Source organism: Mesocricetus auratus, unplaced genomic scaffold, assembly GCF_017639785.1.
Source record: "Mesocricetus auratus isolate SY011 unplaced genomic scaffold, BCM_Maur_2.0 Super-Scaffold_100025, whole genome shotgun sequence".
NCBI classification, from domain to species: Eukaryota; Metazoa; Chordata; class Mammalia; order Rodentia; family Cricetidae; genus Mesocricetus; species Mesocricetus auratus.
In genome coordinates this window covers 17,510,717-17,535,401 of record NW_024429206.1, presented here as the reverse complement: position 1 = coordinate 17,535,401, position 24,685 = coordinate 17,510,717, and the positions used below count along the sequence as shown (strand labels likewise).

Genomic DNA, 24,685 nt, shown 5'->3' with positions numbered 1-24,685 from the left:
ATACTTTGATTTATATTACCTAAGTAAATAGGTTTCAGTGTGTTAGACAATATTCTTTTCAGTCACACCATAAAAACTCATTTGAGGTTAAGTTAACCTCATTTAATCTTCACTGCTTTTTGATAAGCTCATTTATAAGAAGATAAACTAATGAAGAACGGCTATGAAATTCAAAAGAGAGAAAGGATGGGCACATGGGAGAGAGTGAAGGGTGGAAAGAGAAAGGGGATGCAATAACACAAGTGCATTGCAATTTCAAAAATAAAAGAAGTGATTAAATAAATGAACATGGCAGGTCGCAAGCCCTTATATTTTATGTGTTTATATGCACGTTATGTTTTATTTCTTCCTCACCACTTTGCTAGTTATTTGTTGTCTCTACAGCAAGATAACGGGTTCTAGGCATTTCCTAACATCCCCTTTTCTCATGGTAAAGAAGGGAACCCAGATCCCAAGCTCTCCTCTACCCACATCTCTTAGCTTTTATTATTTAATCTGAGCACAGCAGAGAGCAAGAAAACAATAAAGGCACCCTGATGCACATATAACAGGGGGTAAGAAGCCGTGTGTTTATGTTATAGCTGCATCATTTCTAATAACGTTAGGAAGTAATGTGATGTATTTGATGGGTAGATTATATAGAGTATAGACAGACAGACAGATGACACATAGTGCATAAAAAGATAATAGATTGATTCGTGGAAAACAAAAGTTAGGTAGATGGGTAGATACACAGATAGGTGGATATATAGATACAGGATAGATAGATAGATAGATAGATAGATAGATAGATAGATAGATAGATTGCTCTTTGTCCATGAGATGGCACTCTAAAATAGGGATCCAATTCTTCTGATGCTTATTCTGCCACTGTGAACAAGACAGGAAGAGATGATCACTGTCTCTACATGACCCCTCTATCTCAGCCATGGGCCTACCCACGCACCTCCACAGTAGCCTCAAAGTAGCGCATACTAATAGGATGTGAAAATACTCACCTACCAGTGAACAAGAAAATACTGCTGACACCAATGGTGCAGCAGTGAAAACAGTGTAAACTCTCGTGCTATTATTCTCTAACAAAGTGAGGTGAACCACACTGAAGTCAATACCCAACATGCCAGGTGGTAATACATTCAAAGAAGCCAAATAGAGAGTGTGAAGGACAGACAGCAAAGGTGGACTGTGTTTTTAAGAAGGGTGTGCTGGGGACAGGGAGGTCTTTACTGGGGAGGCATTTATGATGCTTATTCTCTGCTTGCCCAGACTGAGAAGCACCTGAGAGGTTACTTATGCAGACCTCCAGGTGCATCTGAGGATGTACGCACTGCTTAGTCTGTCTTGTCAATTTGACACAGCCTAGGCAGCCTGGGAAGGAAAAACCACAGTTGGGAAATTGCCTCCATCAGATTGGCCTGTCAGCATGTCTATGGGGCATTCTCTTGATCATCTGATTGATGTGGGAGGGCCCAGCCTACTGTGGGTGGCATCACCATCACTCTTGGTCAGGTGGTCCTTGACTATATAAGAAAACTGATGACCAGGAGTCAGAAATAGCAGGCCAGTAAGCAACACACACACTCACCACACACACACACACACACACACACACACACACACACACACACACACCTTCCAGCTCCTGTCTTGAGTTCCTGCCTTGGTTTTCCTCAGTAAATGACTGTAACTTGTAAGCCAAATAATCTCTTTCTTCTCTGTCCCCAACTTGGTTTTGGTCAGTGTTTTGTTGCAGCAATGGAGAAACCAAACTAAGACAATGTTTGATACAATATGTAAATATAGATACATATATGTGTGTGTGTGGTATTTCCAAGTTCAAAAAGCAACCTGAGTGTTGTTTTGTATACGTTCACCTGTTTCTGTTTCCCTTACACCCACAATAGTATATGACCTCTACTCAGTGAATGAATAGCCTCCTTTTTTTTTTTTTGATTTTTTGGTATCTTGTTTGTTTTGAGGTTTCGTTTGTTTGTTTGTTTTTGAGAGAGTGTTTCTCTCTGTAATAGTCCTGGCTGTCCTGGAACTGGTTTTGTAAACCAGGCTGGCCTTGAGCTCACTGAAATCCACCTGCCTTTCCCTCCATAGTGCTGGGATTAAAGGCGTGCGCCACCACCGCCTGGCTTGTTTTATACATAAGCAAGCCAGAAGCAGAGAGTGATGTGTTACTTGTCTAAAGTCATGCAAATACCGTGAAGACAGTCCTCAGACCCGCTAAGGCTCATTACCATGTTGAATTCTGTTTCCTGATCCATGTCATGATATCCAGATGCATACTGGCCAACACAACTCTGAACACTCATGTTTTGGTCACATAGTAAGATGAGAAACATAAATATAGTCTGTCTTGTGTGGCTAGCCTAGCTTTGTCATGTAGGAAGAGTATTTTTCCTCCAGAAGGAGCTTTGGTGATGTTTTCTCATTTCAGGAGATATTAGTAGTTTAGGAAATGGGTAGAAACAAAAGGTGCTTCCTGTCTGTGTGGATGATAAGTCTCATTAAGAAGGCATGCAAAAATATGAAAATCCAAAATTATATTTCACAGGAAAAAATACCATTGTGATGAAGACAGAACATGTCTGTGTTATTTAAGGAAATAAGCAATCCTACAATGCTCAGGGGTCTACTAATGTGGTACTTTGAGTAGATGTTGATCCTGTTTCCTCTGGAATTGAATTTGACAATCGTATGATAAAGGCCAAACCCAGGACAACTGAGTATCACACACATTCACACACACACACACACACTATACTATAGCCTCAATAACCTACCTATAGAACTGAGGTTAATGAAGCAAACAAGTGTGCAACACACACACACAATAAATACCCTTAATTCAACAGAGATTGGGTAACAATCCCATACACTCCACATGAGGAATGTGAGAGACCCATGTCACACAGTGGAACTCGCCAACTGTGGATATCACCAAGAATCAAGAAAACTCGAAGCCAGTATCAACTATGCTACCTGGCAGACTGTGTTCATTTATATTGCGATATTTAGACCAAATGTGGCACACCCAGAGAAGTCATAGCTACCTCTTCTAGGACTGTTTGTTTAAAATGAGAGCTTGGCTGAGGATCCAGAAGACCTGGGACCCATGAACAACCTACAAAAAAATTCAAACTCAAGCCCAACCATCAACTTCTGTTGTTTCTTTCCAAGGCTTTCTGTTCCATGAAGATGAATTTGGAGAAAAGGAGATCAGTCTGTTTCTGATTTATCAGGAGCCTTAGAACAATTAGTCAGAAATGAAGGCTAAAAATGTTTTTCTGAGACCAGAGGAAAAGGAAATAAGCAGGCTAACACCCACCATCCCATCTACCTCAATTCCTAGAAACAAAGAGGAGTCTAAGTCTCATTATGACTGTCTCCTTCCAGCATGCCAGAGTGGTTTCAAGAGGACATCTTTCACTTATTGATTTTCTTATATTTGTTGATCTATGGATTTTTCTGGTCTAGATAGTCACAATTATGTAGAGGATATTGTTTTCAAAAGTCGTAAGAGAGGAAAGTACTCAGATGGGAGAGGTTGCCGACCCGGAGATACGACTCAGTAGTTAAGAATACTGGCTGCTCCTCCAGAAGACCTGGCTTCAATTCTAGCAACCGCATGGTGACTAATAAAAGCCTATAACTCCTTCTCCAAGGGGTCTGACACCGTCTTCTGGCCTCTGGGGACACCAGGCATATACACAGTACATAGACATGCTGGCAAAATACACATAGGCATATAATTTAAAAAGTGTCTTTCTTATTTAAAAGGGCAGAGAATCACAATCCTGAAATGCTTGTCACCATGTGAACACACTCCATCCCCAATAGTTTTTACTATAATTGTATCGATGACATCACCCAGTCTGCAATTGTTAGCATTGGTCGGCTATTACTATGCATTTAATTAATACTCTGCTAATGAAAACTTGCTTATTACCCAACTTGGATGTGACTAATCGCTATTGGGTCAGGAGGTTTTATTTAGCTCATCACAATAGTTTAATTACTTCAAATAGGTGGGGCAGGACATTCACATGGTCCAAGTTAAAAAAAAATTAATCACATGGAAAGCAATGTGGGATTGGGTTTTTAAAGGAAAATTCAAACTTGCAACACAAATTGAATTAACAAAAGATCTGAAGTCTTGGGAAAGAAGATGGAGACTGCCCCCAAATAATCATTGTCACCAAGGGATACTTGATGTGGGATGCTAGTATGAGACAGACCAGTGTCTCTTGAAGACAAAGTGTATTGGGATCAGAGTGTGGCTCAAGGTACAACATTTGCCTATCATGTGTGAGGGTTTGGGTTCAATCATCAACTTGCAAAAATAAAACTTTAAAGTGCTGTTTTACTGGAAGTAGTCATGTTTGAGAGTTCTCAAGGGTTGTGAAACTTCTCCGTTTCCCTCCAATGGCATTAAAATTGATGTGTGCCCATATATTAAATCAGGATCCATTCTGAGCACAATGGATATTAGTGTTAGTGCTTCGTGCTATGGGTGGTGCCTGAGAACTGAACTGGGGTCCCCTGGAAAGAGCAGCAAACACTCTTCATGGTCGAACCATCTTTACCACAGACACTTCAGTGTATGACATTATGCATCTGTCTATCCATAGGATTTAATTCTTTTCCATGGCAAATATAAACAAAAACACAACACAATATTTCTATAAATGTAGCTATTTTTAACTAACATAACTTTCAGGAAAAAAAACTGCCCCAAAATACCTTGAAGTAGTGTCTTCTATTTATAAATTAGTTTTGTATGCCTGGAATATAGTTTACATTGTTATAGCTTTTGGATGACAGTGACTGGGCAGAATTCTGCATGCCAAGTTTATTTAGTTTACTCTTTAGCTTTCAGTGCTATTGAATTTTTGTTGCAGTGCCTTCTTGCTTGCAACATTTCGATGATAAATCTGCTGTCACTGTGTCCAGAGGAACAAATATGAGGACACCAGCCAGTCTCCTCCATGTTTTTTCTTCATCATCACTTGTTCAGACTTCATTAAGATGAGTCCTATAAAGAAGATTTCGTGCTTTTTGAACTTCAAGTACATTGGTCTTTTTAGATTTGGGATTTATTATCCTCATTCAGTTTGAACATTTCCCGTGTATCATTCTTTCAAAATTCCCAATTTCCACTTCTTTTGAGTTTCTCCCTGGAATGGCTGCAGAATTAACTGTGTACATCTCTGTCTGTGAACTTTCTTGTGCTTCATGTTCGAAGATGCATGTTGCTATGTGTCCAAATTTACTCTCTTTGATTCTGTTATATGTGTGTGCATCCATTATTTGCAACTATTGTGTATTTTGCCTCATTCACCAATTTCCATCATCAGGAATTAGAATTGAGATTTTCAAATAGCTTTCACACCTTTAATTATATTTAAAATGCATAGGATGATAAGTACGTGTCAGCCCGTTATAGCATCCGTGTTATTTCCTGCTTGCTTCTCCACCAGGGTTACATGGGGTAAAAAGATATTGGAGAAAGTAGAGATCAAGGTTTGCTTGTGAGTGAACTATTGCTGGGTAATCAATCACTTCAAGTAGAACTGCCCAAGTCATTAGCCTGTTTCCAGGCCTGTGGGTCTTGATGTAAAGCTAGGGTCATCTTTCTGACTGTGGCCAAAGCATCTTTGGGTTGGTCAGTTCTGTGCAATCTCATACTGTTTTATAACAAACAGCAAATGGAAAAGGAAATTATGTTGATCACACATCTATCCATCATATTTTCCAGAATCCAATTAGCCAATGCAAATCACACAGGTAAAACCAAATCAAGAACACGCCACCCATCAGACAGTCCAATATAGATGCTCAGATAAATCCAAACATGGATTCAGAGAGGGGATGTCTACTTTTTACTCCAGATGGAAGCAGGAAAATATGAAATGGCTTAGTACTTGAAAAGTAACACTAGTCCATAGAAATGTGTTAGCAAAGGATGTTAAAATTGGGCTGATATTCATGAAATAGGTGAGGTATTAAGATGAGTGGAAAGAAAGCGTGAATGTGTATGTTATTTAAAAAAAGTGCTAGGAAAACCTTCAAAATGCGCAAAGAGAAGTTTCGCCAGATCACAACAGACTGGAGTGATTCCTGGCTCCTTTACACATCTTTTCCTACAATGTAAATAAGCAGATTTCTCTGTGACTAAAATATTTTAGTTCCTGAGCTGTGAATGAGATGTTTTCATTTCAAACTCCTTTATTGGAAATGACGGTATGAGAAAAACTTAATTAATCGACACACAGCATTGGGGGCTGGCACATGGCCATTCACTGTGTTCATATTCCCAGGGCCTGCTCATGGAGGGGAAGGGGGTGGGGGTGGGGTGGGGGATAGCTGAACAACCACATGCAGCCCCCCCCCGTCCTCTTTTGTTACATGTTTGCATAAGTAGCTGTCACCTGTGGGAACAGATACAGTGAGCCCTCCTGGAGTCTTTTATGATGTTTAATGTTACTAAGCCAAAATGGATTTGATGCCTGCATATGTTGGCCAGAGGTTGATGACACTACCCTTATATTGTATTCAATAAGGGAAGGTCTCTTAATCAAACCCAGAGATGCTCGAAGTGTCTATCTATACTTCTCGCCAGCTTGCTCTGGGGATCTCCCAGCTGGCTCTGCTTTCTGAGCCTGGAGTTTCAAGCTGGGCACCAGGCATACATGGCATTTATGTGGATTTCTGTGGACCTGGATGTGGGCCCTCACACTTGCCCAGCAAGTGCTGTAGTCACTGAGTCATCGCCTCTCATCCATCATCAGTGTGGCTTCTTAGAACCATCTAGTAACAACGACTTCACTGTCTACCCTTGAGTCTTTGCACTCCACCTGTTCTGGGTGGGTTTGGGCTAAGCTGGAATCTTAAGAGTGGACCCCGAGTCAAAGCTTCACTTCTCTCTCTAGAGAAGTGGTTCTCAACCTGCCTAATGCTGGAACCTTTAATACAGTTCCTCATGCTGTAGTGACCCTCCCCCCATAAGATTATTTTTCCTTGCTACTTCTTAACTGTAACTTTGCCACTGTTATGAGTAGTAATGTAAATATCTGATATACAGGATATCTGACATGCAATCCCTGTGAAAGAGGTCATCACCCGCAAGTTGAAAACCCCTGCTCTACAGCCTCTCATGGATCACTCAAGCCCCATACTAAGCTATCTGTTTTCACAGGGTAACATGGCTGGAAACAGCACAAATAGCTATAGGAACTGGTGGGGCAAGGTGATTGACCGGGATACTACAACCATGGGAACTGCTGCTTTAGTTAAGGGTTGATGTCAATCACCTACAGAATAGATAACTGTTTTACTCCAGTCCTTATCAGGGCCTTTATTACACACAAATACCAGACTCTCCTTCAGCCCACCAAGGGGACTTTCCACATGAGGACATTGAAGAATTGCATTGATCTTTGTATTCATGAACAGAATTGTAATTCAAGTACTAAAAGAAATTCACATGGACACTAGTTATAATTAATATTGGCTGAGAGCCTGTTCTATGGCAGCTGGAGGGCTAGAGAGAGATGATTTAGAGATTAAAGTATTTTCTCCAATCCCCAGACACCTAGGTAAATGCCAAAGAGTGGTGGCCCATCTGTTATCCAGCCTGGAAAACTGGAGATATGTGACCCACCAAACAAGCTGGCTAGTGAGACTGACTGTATCCAAAGAGCTCTGGGTTTGATTAAGAAACCCTGACTGCGTGAATAAGATGGAGTGATTGTCAAAGATCCCTAATATTAACCTCAGGCCTCAGTGCATGCACAAACACACACACACACACACACACACACACCTGCTAACGTGCATAGGACATATGCATATGCTACCTGCATGCAACACACACTCACTAAAACACATTTTAAGGAGTCTCTATCTGGTCATCTTAAGGACCCTTGGATGTAGTTCCTGCTTTCGTCCTACATACTCCACAAATATAGGAACTAGGTGGAGAGAAACAAGGTTCTCACTAAACCAGTGAATATCCAGGCCATAGTTCATGGACTCTATAGTCCTCTCTGCCCAAAAATCCCAGCGAAGTGTAAAGGATCGATTGCCTTCTGGCAAAAGGAAAGGGCCAATCGGGAGCAGAAATGAAAATCACATGCTGTTCTAACTTATGAAACTAGAAAACAATATAGAGAAAACAAACCGATGAAGCTGCCCTGCTATGGGACAGACTGCAGTACCGCATTCGTGTGTTTTAAATAAGTGAGACGCATGCTGCAGAGGACCTACCACATGCCTTCACTGCTTGTCACTGGTGAGCAGCTATAATCCAACAACGCGGAACTTCACCCAAGCCACGCCCCTTCCACAAAGCTCTCTTTGAATCCCCCTTCCCAATCCTTTAACTTACTCTAAAACTAGAAATAAAACAAGCCTAAGGTTCTGTCCACAGACTGCTGTGTGACTCTTTGTTGCAGGGAGAAATACAGGTCTCCAGTCTCTGCTTCTTCATCTCCTCGGTGACTAAGGAGATCAGAATCCATTATCAATTTCCCTGAGACCCCCAAACCTAGGCAGACACCGTGACAAGCATTCCCTTTCCCGATGAGTGACAAGAGACCTGTCAGGAGCCATGTGTTCTCTGTGTCTCCTCTTCCCGACCAAGGTCCACTGTCCGACCCCCACTGTCTCATTTCTGATGCAGTCAGCTGTGTAAGACTGTTTTTTGTATATTGAACTTTTTTGCCTTCAGTAAATGTTGAATCATAAAAATCCATCATCCTATTGTGACTTCTCTGTTGCTTACAATTTCAAAAATTAAAGACAGAGAGGGAGCAGGAGGTATGAGGGAAGAGGGAGAGGGCAGAGGGAAGGGAGGATGACATACACAGAGAGAGAGGGGGGAGAGAGGGAGGGAGAGGGAGAAGGAGAGAGAGAGAGGGAGAGAGGGAGGGAGAGGGAGAAGGAGAGAGAGAGAGAGCTCACACAGAAACTCCTTAACTGTTTTTATTTAAGAGCAGAAAATGAATAGAACCCAATTCCAGTCGTATTGCTCATATCAAATACAATATACGGAATGTCACCAGGGACTCTTTGGGACCAACCAGAATATCCTCCAGACGAATAAGACACCTTCCTTCCATCTGAGAAGCATGATTGGGGGACATTTATTTCTGAGGCCTCAGGAGACCTTCCATCTTGGTTTTGTGGCAGGGTCTCTGACTGAGCTGGAACTTGCCAGTTTACATAGGTTGGCTGACAGGTGAGCCCCAGGGATCCACCTGTCTCCAGCACTGGGGTTACAAAGGCACACCAGAACACCTGGAGTTTTCACATCAGTTCTGGGGAGGAAGTACAAGTCCTTAGCTTGCAAGGCAAGCATTTTCACCTTCTATGCCTCCTGACTCCCTGGCCCCAAAGCACAGTTATTGTCTCTTCAAGATCTCCAAAGACTGGCCAGTGTGCAGACGTATAAGAAGATCCGAAAAAGGCCCAAGCACCTCTTTGATCTACAGACTGTTGTATCCCCCCTCCAAAAAAAAACACTTCCAGCTTTTCAAGACATGGATATTTTTATACAAAATACTCATTATCATTTGTCAGAAATGCTGCCCACATCTCTCGGTTTGAAGGATTAAAAAATGCTCCTACACTTGTTGATCAAAGCCAACAACAAAGAGCAGCCTGTGTTTTTATCCAGCTCAAGTGGTGTGGGGTCCCTTAGGACCTGCACCTAGATTAGTAGGATATTAGTAACTTCTGCACAGAAAGCAGCCTTTAATGTTTCATTTCATCTCTTTAAAGACCATTAATTAGGTTATCTTTTCTCTCTCTACACTCCACACTAAGCCCTTAAAATACATGATCATAATTTAAAATGTATGTGTGAGCATGCGTGTATATTCCTGTACATGCCATGACCTGTGGAGGTCTGAGAACATCCCCCTCATTGCCTCATTCTTGTTTGCCAGATCCAGGAGCTCAGGGGTGTTCTTCTGTCTCCATTTCTCATCTCACAATCGGAGCACTGTGATTACAGAGGTTTGCTTCCCTGTCTGCCTTTACATGGATGCTGAGGATCCAAACTCAGGTCCTCATGATTTCCTGGTGAGTGTTTTACACATTGAGCCATCACCCCCACAATACAAGGTCATTTCTAATAACTGCAGTATATTATATAGGACACTGAGATGCATAAATGTTGCCACCCAGTGTCACATGAGCAGGATTTGAACCAGCTGAGTCTGAATTCTCAGGTATATGTCACCTTCCAGGCCTGTGGGCAAGTCTGCAACAGACTTGAAATTTGTATAACTGACATTTCTCCTTTGGGCTTAGACTGGAGTTAGGAGTAGTCTCTATTTTGAATGAATCATGTACACACACACACACACACACACACACATACACACACACACACACATACACCACGGTTTTTTTCTAATAATTAGTTTGTAAATCACAGTGTGTAGGGAAAACATTTCTATTGCACCCCAAATATATATTTATCTTTCCCATTTTATTCACAAGTCATGGGAAACCTCACAGTTCACTTCCAGGATCTCCCAATTCTAGAAGGAGTAGGGCAAAGACAGAAGTTGGACAGAGCAGCCGAGTCACCTGTGGAACTACCTGCCACTGTCTCCATGCTGAGAGCTCACCAAAGTTATGGTCAGTCTTGGTGTCAACAGCCAGTGCAAGCAGGAGGGAGTTTTCAGATGTTAAGCCGTCATTCTCTTCCCTGGACATCTTACCTTCCTGGCTTCTCCTGACTCAAAGCAAGCTGAATGACCCTGCCTGGCTTTCCTCTCAGAACTCTCAGCTCGAAAGCCATGTGTTCAAAACAAGAGTTCAAGATGTAAGACTAATCAACAAAGGTAAGTTTTAAAGGTTATCATTGATCTCAAAGTTCAGAAAAGTATGTGGGGCTGCACAGCCATTTGCCCAGTCAAAGGGAAAAAAGGGGGAATTTTATTTTGTTTTTCTGTGACTTCAGTGTCTTCCTCTTACATGGGGAAATACATTTTGGAAGTGGAGAAATAGTCACAGACACTTCATTTGATCAATAATCCCTAGGGCTGGAGTCTAATAGTCCCAGCTCGTCTTGAAGAATTCACTCTTGCTTCTCTGGAATTCTTTACTGGTCCCATTTATCCAGGGGGCACAGAGGCCTAGAGTCTCCAGCATTTGGATGTAGGTGTAGAAGGGGAACTGGCTGGCTTTTTGATGTAAATATATAACGCCAGGGAGTCGGTTTCACTGTGAGTAGGACAAATGTCACTTTGCCTGTGAGAATGTCTCATAGTGACTATCACAATAGGAAACAGTCGAGTCTGAAAATGTGACTTGTGGATGATAAGAGATGTGAGTGAAAGATTCTAGAAAGATCTTAGACACTTAGACATCTGCAAGGCTGACTAACTGGTAAGGAACTTGCAAAAGCCTGCAAAGCTGAGTTCCATCCCCAAGCCCCACATAAAGGTGCAAGGAGGGAATCAAGTCTGCAGGATTGTTCTCTGACCCCCAAATGTATGCTGTAGTGTGCCCACATGCTTATAGGCACATGCACATACAATAATAATAGTAATAATGATTATGGTTAATAATAAACACAAAACTAAGGGAAAATAACTTCACTGATGGAGATTGGAGCGTTGCAGGTACTCAGCCTAATTAGAAACTATCTTGGGCTCCCTCTGCTCCTGCAAACAGTCATTCTTTGTGCACCTCTGTGTTATCTTTGGGCTAAGAATAAAACCGTTGGGATGTATTAACTAAGCAGATCATCAGCTTCCATGGCCGAAAGGCTGAGTTTCATCTGACAGTGCCTGAGATCTCTCCTCTTGGCTGTAACCAACTTTGACATCTTCATCAATGCATTCACCTTCTTTTGCTTTTTACTTTCTTTGTTCTATTGCTATAAAAACGTCATGAAACTGGAAACTGCATGCATGTTGGAACATGAACTTGGGGGGCACCTGGGTCTATATTCCCCAATCATGGCCACTAATATTTGGCTCTGGAATAAACACCCCTTATTCCCTCTGAAGGCAGAACTGTTTTGTGCGTGGATAAGAAGAATCGAAAGCTTTTGCTTTTCAAACCACTGACAGGAAATGTCTGGCAGCATTTAATGGAATTGGAGGTACACACATGCTTTGACCCAGATACCCACGTGTAGATACACATTTAACTGGACACAAAGAGACACCTAAATCATGACCACTTAAGAAGTGGCCCATCTAATTTGCCTGGACATTAACAACACCCCTGTGAGGATCCCAACAGCTAGCCCATGCTTCCCTGGCATTTGAGCTTGCTTCTTCTCCCAACTTCTTCCCTCCTCCTTCACAACTGCACGGCTCTCATCTTCATTTTGCACACTTCCTACTAATGAGCATTTAAAATGTTTTAAATTAAGACCCCTCTCTGTCCTTCTGGCCCAGTGCACTGGGTGCTCACATACAACAGCCTTCAGAATTCTTATCAGAGTGTTCCAGGCAGCTGGTACATAATATTCTATTAAAGCGATCCCGCCCGAAGTTGTCAGAATTCAGAGACTGCAGTATCTGTGGGACACTTTTGTTAGGAATATATTCATAGATTCACTTTACTAGCCATCAAACATTTCCCACAAGGCTACGTTTAACATCTCATTTGGTAACATAATTCAACAAAAAAATGGTAAAAATAGGTAATATTTATTCATACACCAGGGTGAATTTTGTGGGAGATATTAGATAGACACAGGCTGGCTTTTCTACATTTGGACAACATGCACAAGGTCAAACGGAGAAATGGAAATAATAGAGGAAGGGTGACACAGAAATGTGAGAACTCCTAATTATGTAAGTTTCTTACATAAAAGAGTACTTTTTTTCCTTATGCAATCATTCTTACCCCTTCTAAAAATAATGAGAATGTTATTCTCATAAAATAAAACAACCACCATCTGTGCTCTTCGTACAAATTTAAAATCTCATTCCTTGATCCAAAAGTTTGAAAAATGTGCATCCCATTAGATCCCAGATGTTGTGAGAGACCCAGATTGTGATTTCTGCAGAGGCTGAGAGGCAGTGGTTTCCTCTATGATAGTAGGGTCTGGAAGACATTGATGTCTAGGGTGGGCTACCCTTAGACTATCCCAATCAACATCCACCCACCACCCATCTTCAGATTCTCTCCACACTTCATCCTCTGTACATTCAAAAGTCTGCTGGAATCCCGGTTACTGTGACCCCATGGAACTTGATAAAGAATGCAAGAAACTGCACCAGAAGGTCCTACTCCTAACTGAGGAGCCATTGACAGTTAATGGCTATTCGTGGAGGGAGAAAGACCTTTCTTTGATTGTGACCACTGCTAGGGGGGGCTGTTTTCTGACAGATGACACACATACGGGTAGTACTAACTAAACTCATTGGGTGAAATTTTTTAAAGATGAGATGAGGTGGGGAGTAAGAGGTAGTAGGAGTGTTAGGGGAGGTTCTTGGTGAGGGATAACAGGATCAGAATGTACTGGGCTGGAGAGAAGGTTTAAAGGTTAAGAATGCATACTCCTCTTGTAGGGGAACCATGTTTTGCTCATAGTACACACATTGGTGGCACAATCACCTGCAACTCAAACTTCAGGGGATCCCAGACTCTCTGTGATATCTGCAAAAGCATGTATTCACATAGCATAAACACACACACACACACACACACACACACACACACACACACACACACTTTTAAAAATTAAATAAGCCTTTATAAAAGATACATCTTATTTTAGTTGCTTTTCTTTTGTCATGATGAAACACCATGACCAAACAAGATAACTGATAAATAATTGATGTTAGGGGCTCATGATTCCAGAACATGGGTCCATGACCATCACAGAGGGGAGCATGGCAATAGGCAGGCAGGCAGGCATAACCCTAGAGCAGTAACTGAGAACTCACATCTGATCCATAAGCACAAGGTAGAAAGAGAACTAACTGGGAATAATGTGGGGTATTGAAACATCAAAGTCTATCCACAGTGACACACCTCCTCTAACAAAGCCACAACTCCCAATCCTTCCCAAATAGTTCAACCTAATGGGGACCCAATATTCAAATATATGAGCCTATAGGAGCTCTTCTCATTCAAACCATCATATATGAAATGAAAAATACAGTTGCCTAACCAAGATCTGCACAATGACAATAACAGTTGGCATAGAAACATAGATGGGGAGTCTCACAAAGGTTCACCCTTAGATGAAGAGCTTTGGCCATCAATGGCTACTAAGAAAGGGATGTTTGGTCTTCTCCAGGGATGAGACCCCTGATAGGTTATTTGATCCTGAGTGGTCAGCCCCAGAACATATGTACATACAAGAAACATTAAATAGACTCAGTAGGCTATATATTTATATACATATATATGTTTATGTTCATGTATATGTGTATAAATACATGTAAAAGGTCAATAATTTAAGAGGATGAATGGGAGGAGGAGTAAGAAGAGAAATTATATAAATTTATACTCATGTATGAAAGACTCAAGATTTAATTTTAAAAAATGATGAGGTCAGTGACTAATGTAAAAATGTATTAAAAATGTTATAAATGGCTTTTGGTAGGGAGGGACAACTGATAATATAAAGATCAGATTAATGTGCACATGCACGCACACACACACAAGCATTTCAAAGAAAGAAAATTCATTAGTTTCATAAGGCAAGTTCACCGTTGAGTTGGAACCCAGAAAGTCTGGTCCTTGGGCTCACATTGAAAACTCTATAAATGAAAGGATATAACTATGGTGACAAGGACAGGCATTAAGCTAGACATGTTATGCCACTGGCCTTGGGGTACCAAGGCTGTGCTTTGTGTTGCTGTTGTTGCTGTTAGTGAGAATAACAATGATCCAACTCGCCATGTTATTACAAAGCATCAACAGGGCACAGTGCTAGTCCCATATGTGTTGTAACTGTTATATTACATTTTCACCTCTATGAAAATAGAAGATACAAGACCAACAACAACAGAAAAACAAAATCCAAGAAACTCAAGCTAGTGTGTTGTGGGAGATGGCACATACAAATACAACTTGTTAAAAAGGCTGACAGAGACAAATGAAAATATATTCAAATTGCTTTTGTTTTTGGACGGGATGTGAGACACAGGCATTGTCACCTTCGTGCTGTACTTACCAGCAGATGGTACCAGAGTGGTGGGAAGAGTAAGTGCCAAACAGAGAAATGATGGGGAGAAAACTGTTGTATTTCGATACTGGAAGTTCAAGAAGTTATTTAACTTTAAAAAATTAAACTGTGCATGTACATGCCAGTGCAGTGCCCACAGGGACGAGAAGAGGGCAGTGGGTGCCCTAGAACTGGTTTTAAGCTGCTCCTACTGGGAACTGAAATCCAGTCCTCTGCAAGAGCAGCAAATGCTCTTCACCATTGAGCCCTGAGAGGTTCCTTAACTCTTTTTTTACAGAAAAAAAAAGAGGATGACAATAACATTGAATTTCAAGGGATGTTATGAGTTTGGGACATGCGGTGCACAGGTTCTCAGATGAGGGGTGGCTGGGCTATGTCAGCAGCCCGGGAAATCACAATGACCTGTATTTCTCTAAAAGCAAACTCCACACATACTCCCCAGAGATCACACAGGCAGTCACTCTAGCCTCCTCTATGGCATGTGTTTTGCAGTCCATTGGAGCCCTTGAGTGTTAACCTACTTCCCTCCAGTGCTATGGCGAGGTTGGAAGAGTTAATGATACTCTTCAGTGGGGCTGCAGGCAGAGATGCCCTCTGATTCACAGCCCTTCAAAGCAAGGCGAGGTGTGTCCTGGATGGACCTACACTGTGCCCGGCTTATGGGAAACACGACAACCGTTGCCTGATAGGAAAGGTACTAGTGAGCCCTGAGAAGGCCTGGAGAGACAGCTCAGTAGTGAAGAGCACTTTGCTGCTCTCTCAGAGGAGCTGAGTTCTGTGCCCAGTACTTGTGTCAGGAGACTCACAACTACCTATAACTTCAGCTCCAGGATATCTGATACCTCTGGCCTTGAGTACACATATCCATACGCGCGCGTGTGCACACGCACACAAATTTAAAATTTTAATATTTTTAAAATGACAATTCTTTCTGGATAAGGTAAATTTGTGTCTAGAGTCACCCAAACATGTGGGCATCACAGGGACTTAAGGAGTTCTTAAAATGCAGAATTTATGTGCTCAATGGGGGAAAAGACAAGACACTAGAGGGGTCGGTTCAGCTCAATGATCATCAAAAGATCCGTATTGAAAGCAGGAGAACACTGGTAGGATTTGCTACCTTGAAGCTATTTACTTGGGTTGGCATCCTACCAAAGACAGAGTCCTTGTCACCTTATCCCCACCCCAGCCCCTGTCCCCAAGGAAAGTGACACGCGGTGGCATCTGGCATTTGTCAGACATTCTGAGATATTCCAGCCCTGGGAAATGGAGGCCCTTTTAAGGGGTGTGATTGATGACAACTATGAAGATATGTCTAATTTGGAATCCCAACCAAATTAGTCTCTGTGATAAATTAGCCACAAGGAGAAAGAGAAGGATGTGGAGTCTGCAATTCCTCTGGGCAGCTGAGGGCTGCTGTAAGGTACAGGATCTCAAAACAAGACACTCAAGGCCTGTAGAGATTCCAGAATGAACTTTGAGGAAGTCCATGATATTGGACAGACTACCCGGCGGAGCAAAGGACTCCTATTTCTGTGCCCCTAGTGCAGGGCATGCCAACCTGGCCATCAGATTCCTTGCTCTGGTTTATGAAACTTAGAAAGTGAACCATCTGGAAAGGAAATTCATAAACCCTCAACAAACACATAAACACGCAAGGAATTAAAAGCAAAGCATGATACAGTAGTGATTCCAACTCTGAGCATTTGAAGGGAGGAGGCAGAGTCCAAGGCAGATGGGGACTTTCTCAAACACAAAACTTTGTTTAGCGGATGTGGTGTCCTGGTTTGCTTTCTGCCTCTGTGATAACAATGACCAAAAGCAACTTGGAGAAGAAAAGCTTCATTTGGATTACACACACATACCACAATCCATCCTGAAGGGGAGTCGGGGCAGGGACCTGGAGGCAGGAACTGATGCAGAGACTATGGAGCAATTCTGCTTACTGGCTGGCTTCCACGGCTTGCTCAACCTGCTTTCTTACAGAACCCAAGTAAAGCACCGCCTGTGAGCTGGATTTCCTCTCCCCCATATCAATCATTATAATCAAGAAAATGGCCCACAGGCTCTTTCCCCGTTCCCCGCTGCAGAGACAGAACTTCATTGTGTAGCCCTGGCTGTCCTGAAACATACTCGGTAGACCAGGCTGGCCTCAAATTCACAGAGATCTGCCTGCCTCTGCCTCCTGAGTGTTGGAATTAAAGACATTTGACACACCGCCTGGCTGAAGGCAATTTTCTTATTTGAGTTTCCCTCTCAGGCAACTCCACCTTATGCCAAGTTGACAAAAACAGACAAGACAAAACAAAACTAACCAGCATAGGTGACTTCCCCTTGTTTAAGAACTGATCTTATTTTATTTACCTAAGAAAGATGAATCCTAAATGCTGAAACACACTTGTCATCCCAGCACTTAGCCATAGGAGGCTGAGGCAGGAAGAGGGCAAGCTCAAGATCGATCGGAGCTACACAGCATGACGCCCTCTTCACACACAGTACCGTAAGGGATCACGATACATACCTTAGCAGGAGCATCGATGAAACAAGCCACATGCATTTACTAAAATGACCCACATCGCTAGAACATTAACAATAGAAGCATGTCGACATTTTCATAGAAATTATTCACTTTATATATAATTTGAAGCCATGACAATTGGTTTAAGTGAAAATACATTGGTTGTGCTATGCCCAAACATTCTGTTTTTGTTCATTAATATAATTTCAAATGTAAGCAAACACAGTACCCACCCATAAAATTCCTTAAAAAAAAAAGAAACCAAAACAACAACAACAAAAAACCTACTTAAATTAAAATAGAGAAACACACAGGAAACATAGGACCATGACTCATCTAACAGAGATGGGAAAGAGCAGTGGTGAGACAGATGCAACCACTGGGGGGCAGTGTGGCACGAGTAATATTTTATTTCTCAAGCATCATGGTGGGCACTCAATTTGGTCTTCACACTTTTCCTACATGTTAGGTTTTGTGTCAAAAAGAAGCAGGTTTAGGCTCACAACCAGGCAGCTACAGTCCCTAACTGTCCTGTAGACATTCTCTATCATGGATTCTAGAGGCACCCATGCCCAGCTTGCCATCCAAACCTCACTAGTACCTGAGACTTGCAGAAAGAATATTGAGATTTCTGACCTGGACCCTTTGTTCAGGGTGCCCAGTCTTAAAGATGTTTTTTTTCTGGCCAGAATTCCAACCAAAATGACAAAGGTAGCCATGCCTAAGTGATGGTGAACATAAACTTGTTTTATTGAAATTAGGTCCTAAAGTCAGCAATCAAGGGCTTCTATTTCTTTTTCTTGTTAGGCATTTTCTCCTTTGAAATAGATTATTTTAGGTTTCTACCTAAAATGGCTGTGCCTTCCATAGTGGAGTTCTAACACTGAATCTTTTGCTCATTCCTGCAACTTAATCTCTTGAGAGTCTCCCCTTTATATTGTCAAAATGAAGCCATCTTTTCAGTATTCAGTCTTTGGAAGAGAAAGCCTGTATTTGTGGAGAAATGAAAACGAATTACATTTTGGAATAAAAGTGTGCTGGCTACTCTTGCAGAGAACCTGGACTCAGTTCCCAGCACTCACATGGCTACTCACGACCATCTGCAATTCTAGTTCCTTGGGATCTGATGCCCTCTTCTGGCTCCTGTGGGTACTGCAAGCCATGGTACACCTGCACGCAGTCTAACACTCATGTTCATAAAATAAAAACGAATCAATCTTTTTTAAAGCAGTTCATTCTGAGCTTAGTGGTTTATTCCAATAATCTCAGCACTTGAGATGCTGAATCAGGAGGACTGTTGTGAATTTGAGGCCAGCCTGGGCTCTCTGGTCTATATGTTGAATTCTAGACCAACTAAAACTGCATAGTGAGACATTGCCTGCTCCAACACAACAAAAAAAGCAGTTCTTAAAGTGATTGAAATCGCATATAATTAAATATTACTATAAATCACCTATGAGTGGGTGGGTCAACTAATAGAGTGGGGGTGTGTGTGAAAGAACACTTTACAGGAGAAGGAACACTTGTACAGGTGCAGAACCTCAGGGGATTGCTTTTCTATCCAGAGAAGAGAGGGCAGCGGTGTGATTTTTCCACACTGCTACAGTGATGCATTCCTGTCTTGATGTGAATTGAAAACTGAACTTCAGGTCAGCTCGGAAGGATTTTCTTTTGCAATGGAGGCTTTCCGTTTCCAAGTTATCTTAATGGATGGTTCTACATCATCTGTGGTTGCATTAGTAAGTGTGGTGGCGAGCTATTTTATGCGATAACAGCCTATGGCTATCATGTGACATTGTGGAACCTCTCAGCTTTGCATTTAAGGGCTGGCTTGAGTCCTAGGGCTCCCTTATGGAAAATGGGATCACTGTGACAGCTCTCAGATAGATAAGGTCCTGGCAAGACACATCTCTATGTGCTGACAATGATTCCTTGATACCCAATCACCAAAGGGGACAGAAAGGCAGAATTATGAATGAGACCCCTGGAAACTGCTTAGGTCGTCAAGCAGTTGACAAACGAGCAATAGAAAATCCAAACTGTGTTGAGCTTCATTTGGTTTGAAATGTCATATCAACAGTGAAAGACTCCGTATGACCCGTAATTAACCCTGAGAAAAGTTGCCAAGTTACAAATGGGTTTAAAGTGTTATCTGCCTAAAGAATCATAGGCAACGTGCTGAAATATGGTTTTACTTCTTGACACTCTTTGCTTTCTGTGGTTAGTCATGACCCAAGCCTGGCTCTTACCTCTTTCAAGCATACATAAAAAAAGGGGGAGGGTATCAAATCATGAAGCCCAGGATGACTTCAAACTCTCTGTGTGAAGGGATGACCTTGAATTTCTGATCCAGCAACCGTTTGTGCCAGACTGAGATGGAGGCCTGGGTTTTGTACTATGCAAATGTTTTGCCACCTGAGCTTTATTCCAGCCCCTCCCTTCAGTCCCCTCAGCTCTTGGTTGGCTTCGGCTATGGATCCAGCATCCACAGAAACCTGAGGGCAGAAAGACTTTGTGGGAGGGGTGGGGTGGCAATGTCTCCCACAGACACTTAATTCCAGGTCTCCAGCAAAGGTTTCGAGAGATGAATAGCTGAGGGCTGAAAAGAGGGCTCAACAGGCTAAGAGCACTTGCTGCTCTGGCAGATGACCAATTAGTTCCATTCCTAAGCACCCACATGGTGGCTCCCAGTAATCTGTTGTGCCCAGAGCATCTGTGGTGCACATAAAATCATGCAAGCAAACACACCCACACACACATAAACAAAACTGCCTTTTTTCAAAAAGATAAATATTTGCCATGAAACAGATTAATTCGGTAACCTAAAGAGAACAGGGACCCTGGAGCAACCCAACCTGTCCACTGACAGTCACGGAACCTTCAGGTGAGGGTGAAGCCACCTCAGGACTCCAGGTTTGCTCACAGGTTTCAGAGTCCAAGGAGGTTTTCCCTAGACAGTACTGCTCTTGGGACGATCTTGATGAGTGGGAGCTGTGTGTGCAATTGAAAAGCTTCTCTGGAAACCCCTGTGTGGAATCCATGCCTGCATCTCATTGGGCAGACTCATTCAGTGCCCATACAACCTGTTGTGACATGTGTTTGCTTTTTGTTAAGTTTGCTATGTTGGCACAGGAACACAACCAGGGCTGTGTCCTCAATGATAAAGAGCAGGGACAATCATATGACATTATGTTTGTCAGTTTGCTGCCCACTTAAATCCTTGACTCAACAGCCACACCGGAATTTACGGGGAAGGTGAAAGCACAGACTAAACAAAAACTTAAACACAAAGAGTTGTAGCAACTTTAATCACAGTTCTCAAACCTGGAAGCAATCCAAATGTTTATGAAGACATGAAGGATAAATAAATATCCTTCAGTAAATACCCAATGACAAAATACTACCCAGCTGTGAAAGGGGGGGTGAATTTCCAATTCACACCATGATTTTGGTCTGATGGTTAATATTGATTGCCAGTTTGATAGGGCATAGAATGGCTTAGGAGACAAGCCTCTGGCAGTCTGTAAAGGGTTGCCTAGATGAGGTTAGCTGAAACAGGAAAATCCACTCTGATGTTGTGTGTCACCATCTAATGGGCTGGGTCTGAACCAAATAAAAGGGAGAAAGGGAAGATGATAAAAGGGCTGAAAAAGAAATCAGAGAAACATCACCCTTTACAATTACCACAAACAACATAAAATACCTTGGGGTAATGCTAACCAAACAAGTGAAAGACCTGTATCGCAAGAACTTTGAATCTTTAAAAAAAGAAATTAAAGAAGCCCTCAGAAAATGGAAAGATCTCCCATGCTTTGGATAGGTAGAATCAATGTGGTAAAAATGGCAATCCTGCCAAAAGCAATCTACAGATTCAATGCAATCCCCATTAAAATCCCAGCTCAATTCTTCACAGACCTTGAAATAACAATAATCAATTTTGTATGGAAAAAACAAAAGACCCAGGATAGCCAAAACAACCCTGTTCAACAAGGCAACGTCCGGAGGCATCACCATCCCTGACCTCAAGCTCTATTATAGAGCTATAGTCCTGAAAACAGCTTGGTATTGGCACAAAAATAGACAGGTAGGCCAATGGAATCGAATTGAAAACCCGGATATTAACCCACACACGTACGAACATCTGATCTTTGACAAAGAAGCTAAAAATATACAATGGAATAAAGAAAGCATCTTCAACAAATGGTGCTGGCATAACTGGAGGCTGGCATGTAGAAGAATGCGGATCGATCCATGTTTATCGCCATGCACAAAACTTAAGTCCAAATGGATCAAAGACCTCAACATAAATCCAGCCACACTGAACCTCTTAGAAGAGAAAGTGGGTGGTACCCTTGAACGAATTGGTACAGGAGACAGCTTCCTGAGCATAACACCAGTAGCACAGACAGTGAGATCAACAATTAATGTCCCTCACCCGAAGAGTGGATAGAGAAAATGTGGTACATTTACACAATGGAGTACTATTCAGCAGAAAAAAATAATGGAATCTTGAGATTTGCAGGCAAATGGATGACACTAGAAGAAACCATCCTGAGTGAGGTAACCCAGTCACAAAAAGAGAAACATGGCATGTACTCTCTCATATATGGATTTTAGACGTAGATCTGGGGAGTGCCAGCCTACAATCCTATGGCCAGAGAGTCTGGGAAACAGAAACTTCATTTAGTGGCTGATCAAAGAAGAGGCAGACTCCCTGGGTTAAGTACTGAGCTGAACTCAAGAAAGCCAGTAACAGAGAGAGAGGACTGATGACCAAAGGGATTAAGACTGGGCTGGTTTAACCCCCAGAAACAGCTGACCAGACAAAGGTTAACTCTTGAATCCCAGGCGTCAGCCTGGGAATCCAGCATGGGACTGATCAAGACCCCCTGAATCTGGGTGTCAGTGAGGAGGCCTAGGTAATCTTTTGAGCCTTGGGCAGCAGATCAGTACCCATCCCAAGTATACACACGGACTTTGGACTCCCATCCAACAATGTGAGGTGCACTCTCACCCTGAACTCTTGGGGAAGGGTCTAGGCCCTGCCCTATATGAAATGACAGACTATGGACACCCCCATGGAGGGCCTCACCCTCCCTGGGGAAATGAGGGGGTAATGGGGGAGTTGGGGGGAGGGCATGGGAGGAGGGGACGAAAAGGGAGAGGGACCTGGAACTGACTTGTGAAGCAACCTTGTTTCTTATCTAAATTTAAACTGAAAAATAAAAAAAATATCAATCTCCCTTGCCTCCCGACTGTGGCTGTGCTGTGACAGGCTGCCTCATGCTCCAGCCACTGTGGCCTCCATGTCATGATGGGCTGTGAGCCAAAATCAAATGCTCCAGGCTGGAGAGGGGGGCTCAAAGATTGAGCTACTTTCCTGTTCTTTCTGAGGATCAGAGCTTGTCTCACTTCCTGAAAATTCAGTCTGGTCTCTCGGCTCCAACTTCATCCAACTTCAGCCTTGTGTGCTTAGCCCTTTCAGTATCCTATCTGTTCATATAGCTTTAGTCTTCACGAACTCAGAGAAATCTTTCTTCAAAAATGAGGGAGAGGGAAGGAGGGAGGGAGGGAGGGAGGGAGGGAGGGAGGGAGGGAGGGAGGGAGGGAGGGAGGGAGGGAGGGAGGGAGGGCATTTACAACATTTCTTCCCCAGAATCGACACAGAAAGCTTGGAGAGTAGAGAACGACATTCTTTGTCCTGAACCGGACAGGAGCATGTGCAGGGCAGAAAAGTGTTCCCCAGGCCACTTGCCCCGGGACTCCAGCCCGGGCTTGGTAGAATTGCCTGGGCGCCTCATAAAGAGGAGAATGAAATTGACAGCGGATCTAGAGAAAGGGCCAGTGGCTGCACTGTGTCTCCAGCCAAACCCTTAGTTTCCATAACACTCCGGGTACGGAGGTGGGATGGAGTGACAGGCTTCCAGGAGCAGGGCTCTCTGGGAAGCTCAACTCCTACATCCGTAAAGGTGGATGGTGATGGGCGGGGCCAGGACCCAGGTGCTGAGAAGATGAACCTGGGGTTAGACCCTTCCCCTTCCCGGAGTCACAGTGCATCTGACTTTGGGTCAGGAAACCACGTGGATAAAAGAGGCTTTTCCTTAGCTGCACCCTCATGGATGCTGAACCAGCCACGCTGCTCCGGGACTCACCTCTGAGTGAAACATCCCAGTAAGGAAAAAGGATACGACCATCTTCCCCCGCCACCGTCCCCGGTCGATCTCCAGTTTGCACCTAAGACACAGCTGTATAGCCCGACAAATTTCCAAACATGAGGCGACCATCCCGCTGTTTTCTTTTTGCAGAGACGATCCCTAAGATCCTGAGCGGACCCTACCCCTCCACTTCACCCCGCACTGCAGTTCCCTCGGCAGCCTTGGCTCCTGGATACACCCAGACAACTTTCCCAAGCCTCCTCTGCGCTCTCGCTCTCGAGCTCCGTCCATTCCAGCACCCTCCTGCTGGATCCTCTTTGATTTTTACTGCTTCTTGTGGTTTCAGCAGTCGGTTCTGGAGTCCCAGCTTCCCGGTCCCACCCCCACCCCGCAACACACAATAACTTGCTGTACATAAAGTATAACTGGACTGAGCATCCTTCCAGGTGAGGCAGGAGGCTCCCACAGCCAGGATGGTATCCCCGCCCCAGTCAAGAACTGAAATGACAGGCTAGAGACTCTTACATCATCTGTCCTTCCAGCAGCTGGGATTCCTATGGGTCTGAGGTCTGCACTACAGACCCAGGTTTAAGCTACGTGCTGCTAGGGACAGAAGAGCCAAGCAGCTTCATAGGGAAAAAAATCTAACTTCGTTTAAAAGTGGGGAAAATGGGACTGAGAAAAATAAACACTGGTGCATGCTCTGTATTAGAAGCTATCATCAATGCCCTTGGGAAATCTGGACCACGGAGCAGGAGGCTTTGTTTGTTTTTGTTATGGTGTTATTCTTATTTATCAGTCCATGAGCGTTCTGTCCTGTCTGATTTC

General features: G+C 43.0%; 1 long non-coding RNA gene across 1 annotated transcript in view; it reads right to left on the bottom strand.

Annotated features, from left to right (window-relative positions):
- LOC121134008 overlaps positions 1–24,222 on the bottom strand; it is a 33,820-nt gene extending 9,598 nt beyond the window's left edge. The window contains exon 1 of the long non-coding RNA XR_005871007.1: positions 23,855–24,222. This is a non-coding gene — a long non-coding RNA (uncharacterized LOC121134008). The remainder of the gene's footprint in view (positions 1–23,854) is intronic.
- Positions 24,223–24,685: the final 463 nt, after the last annotated feature.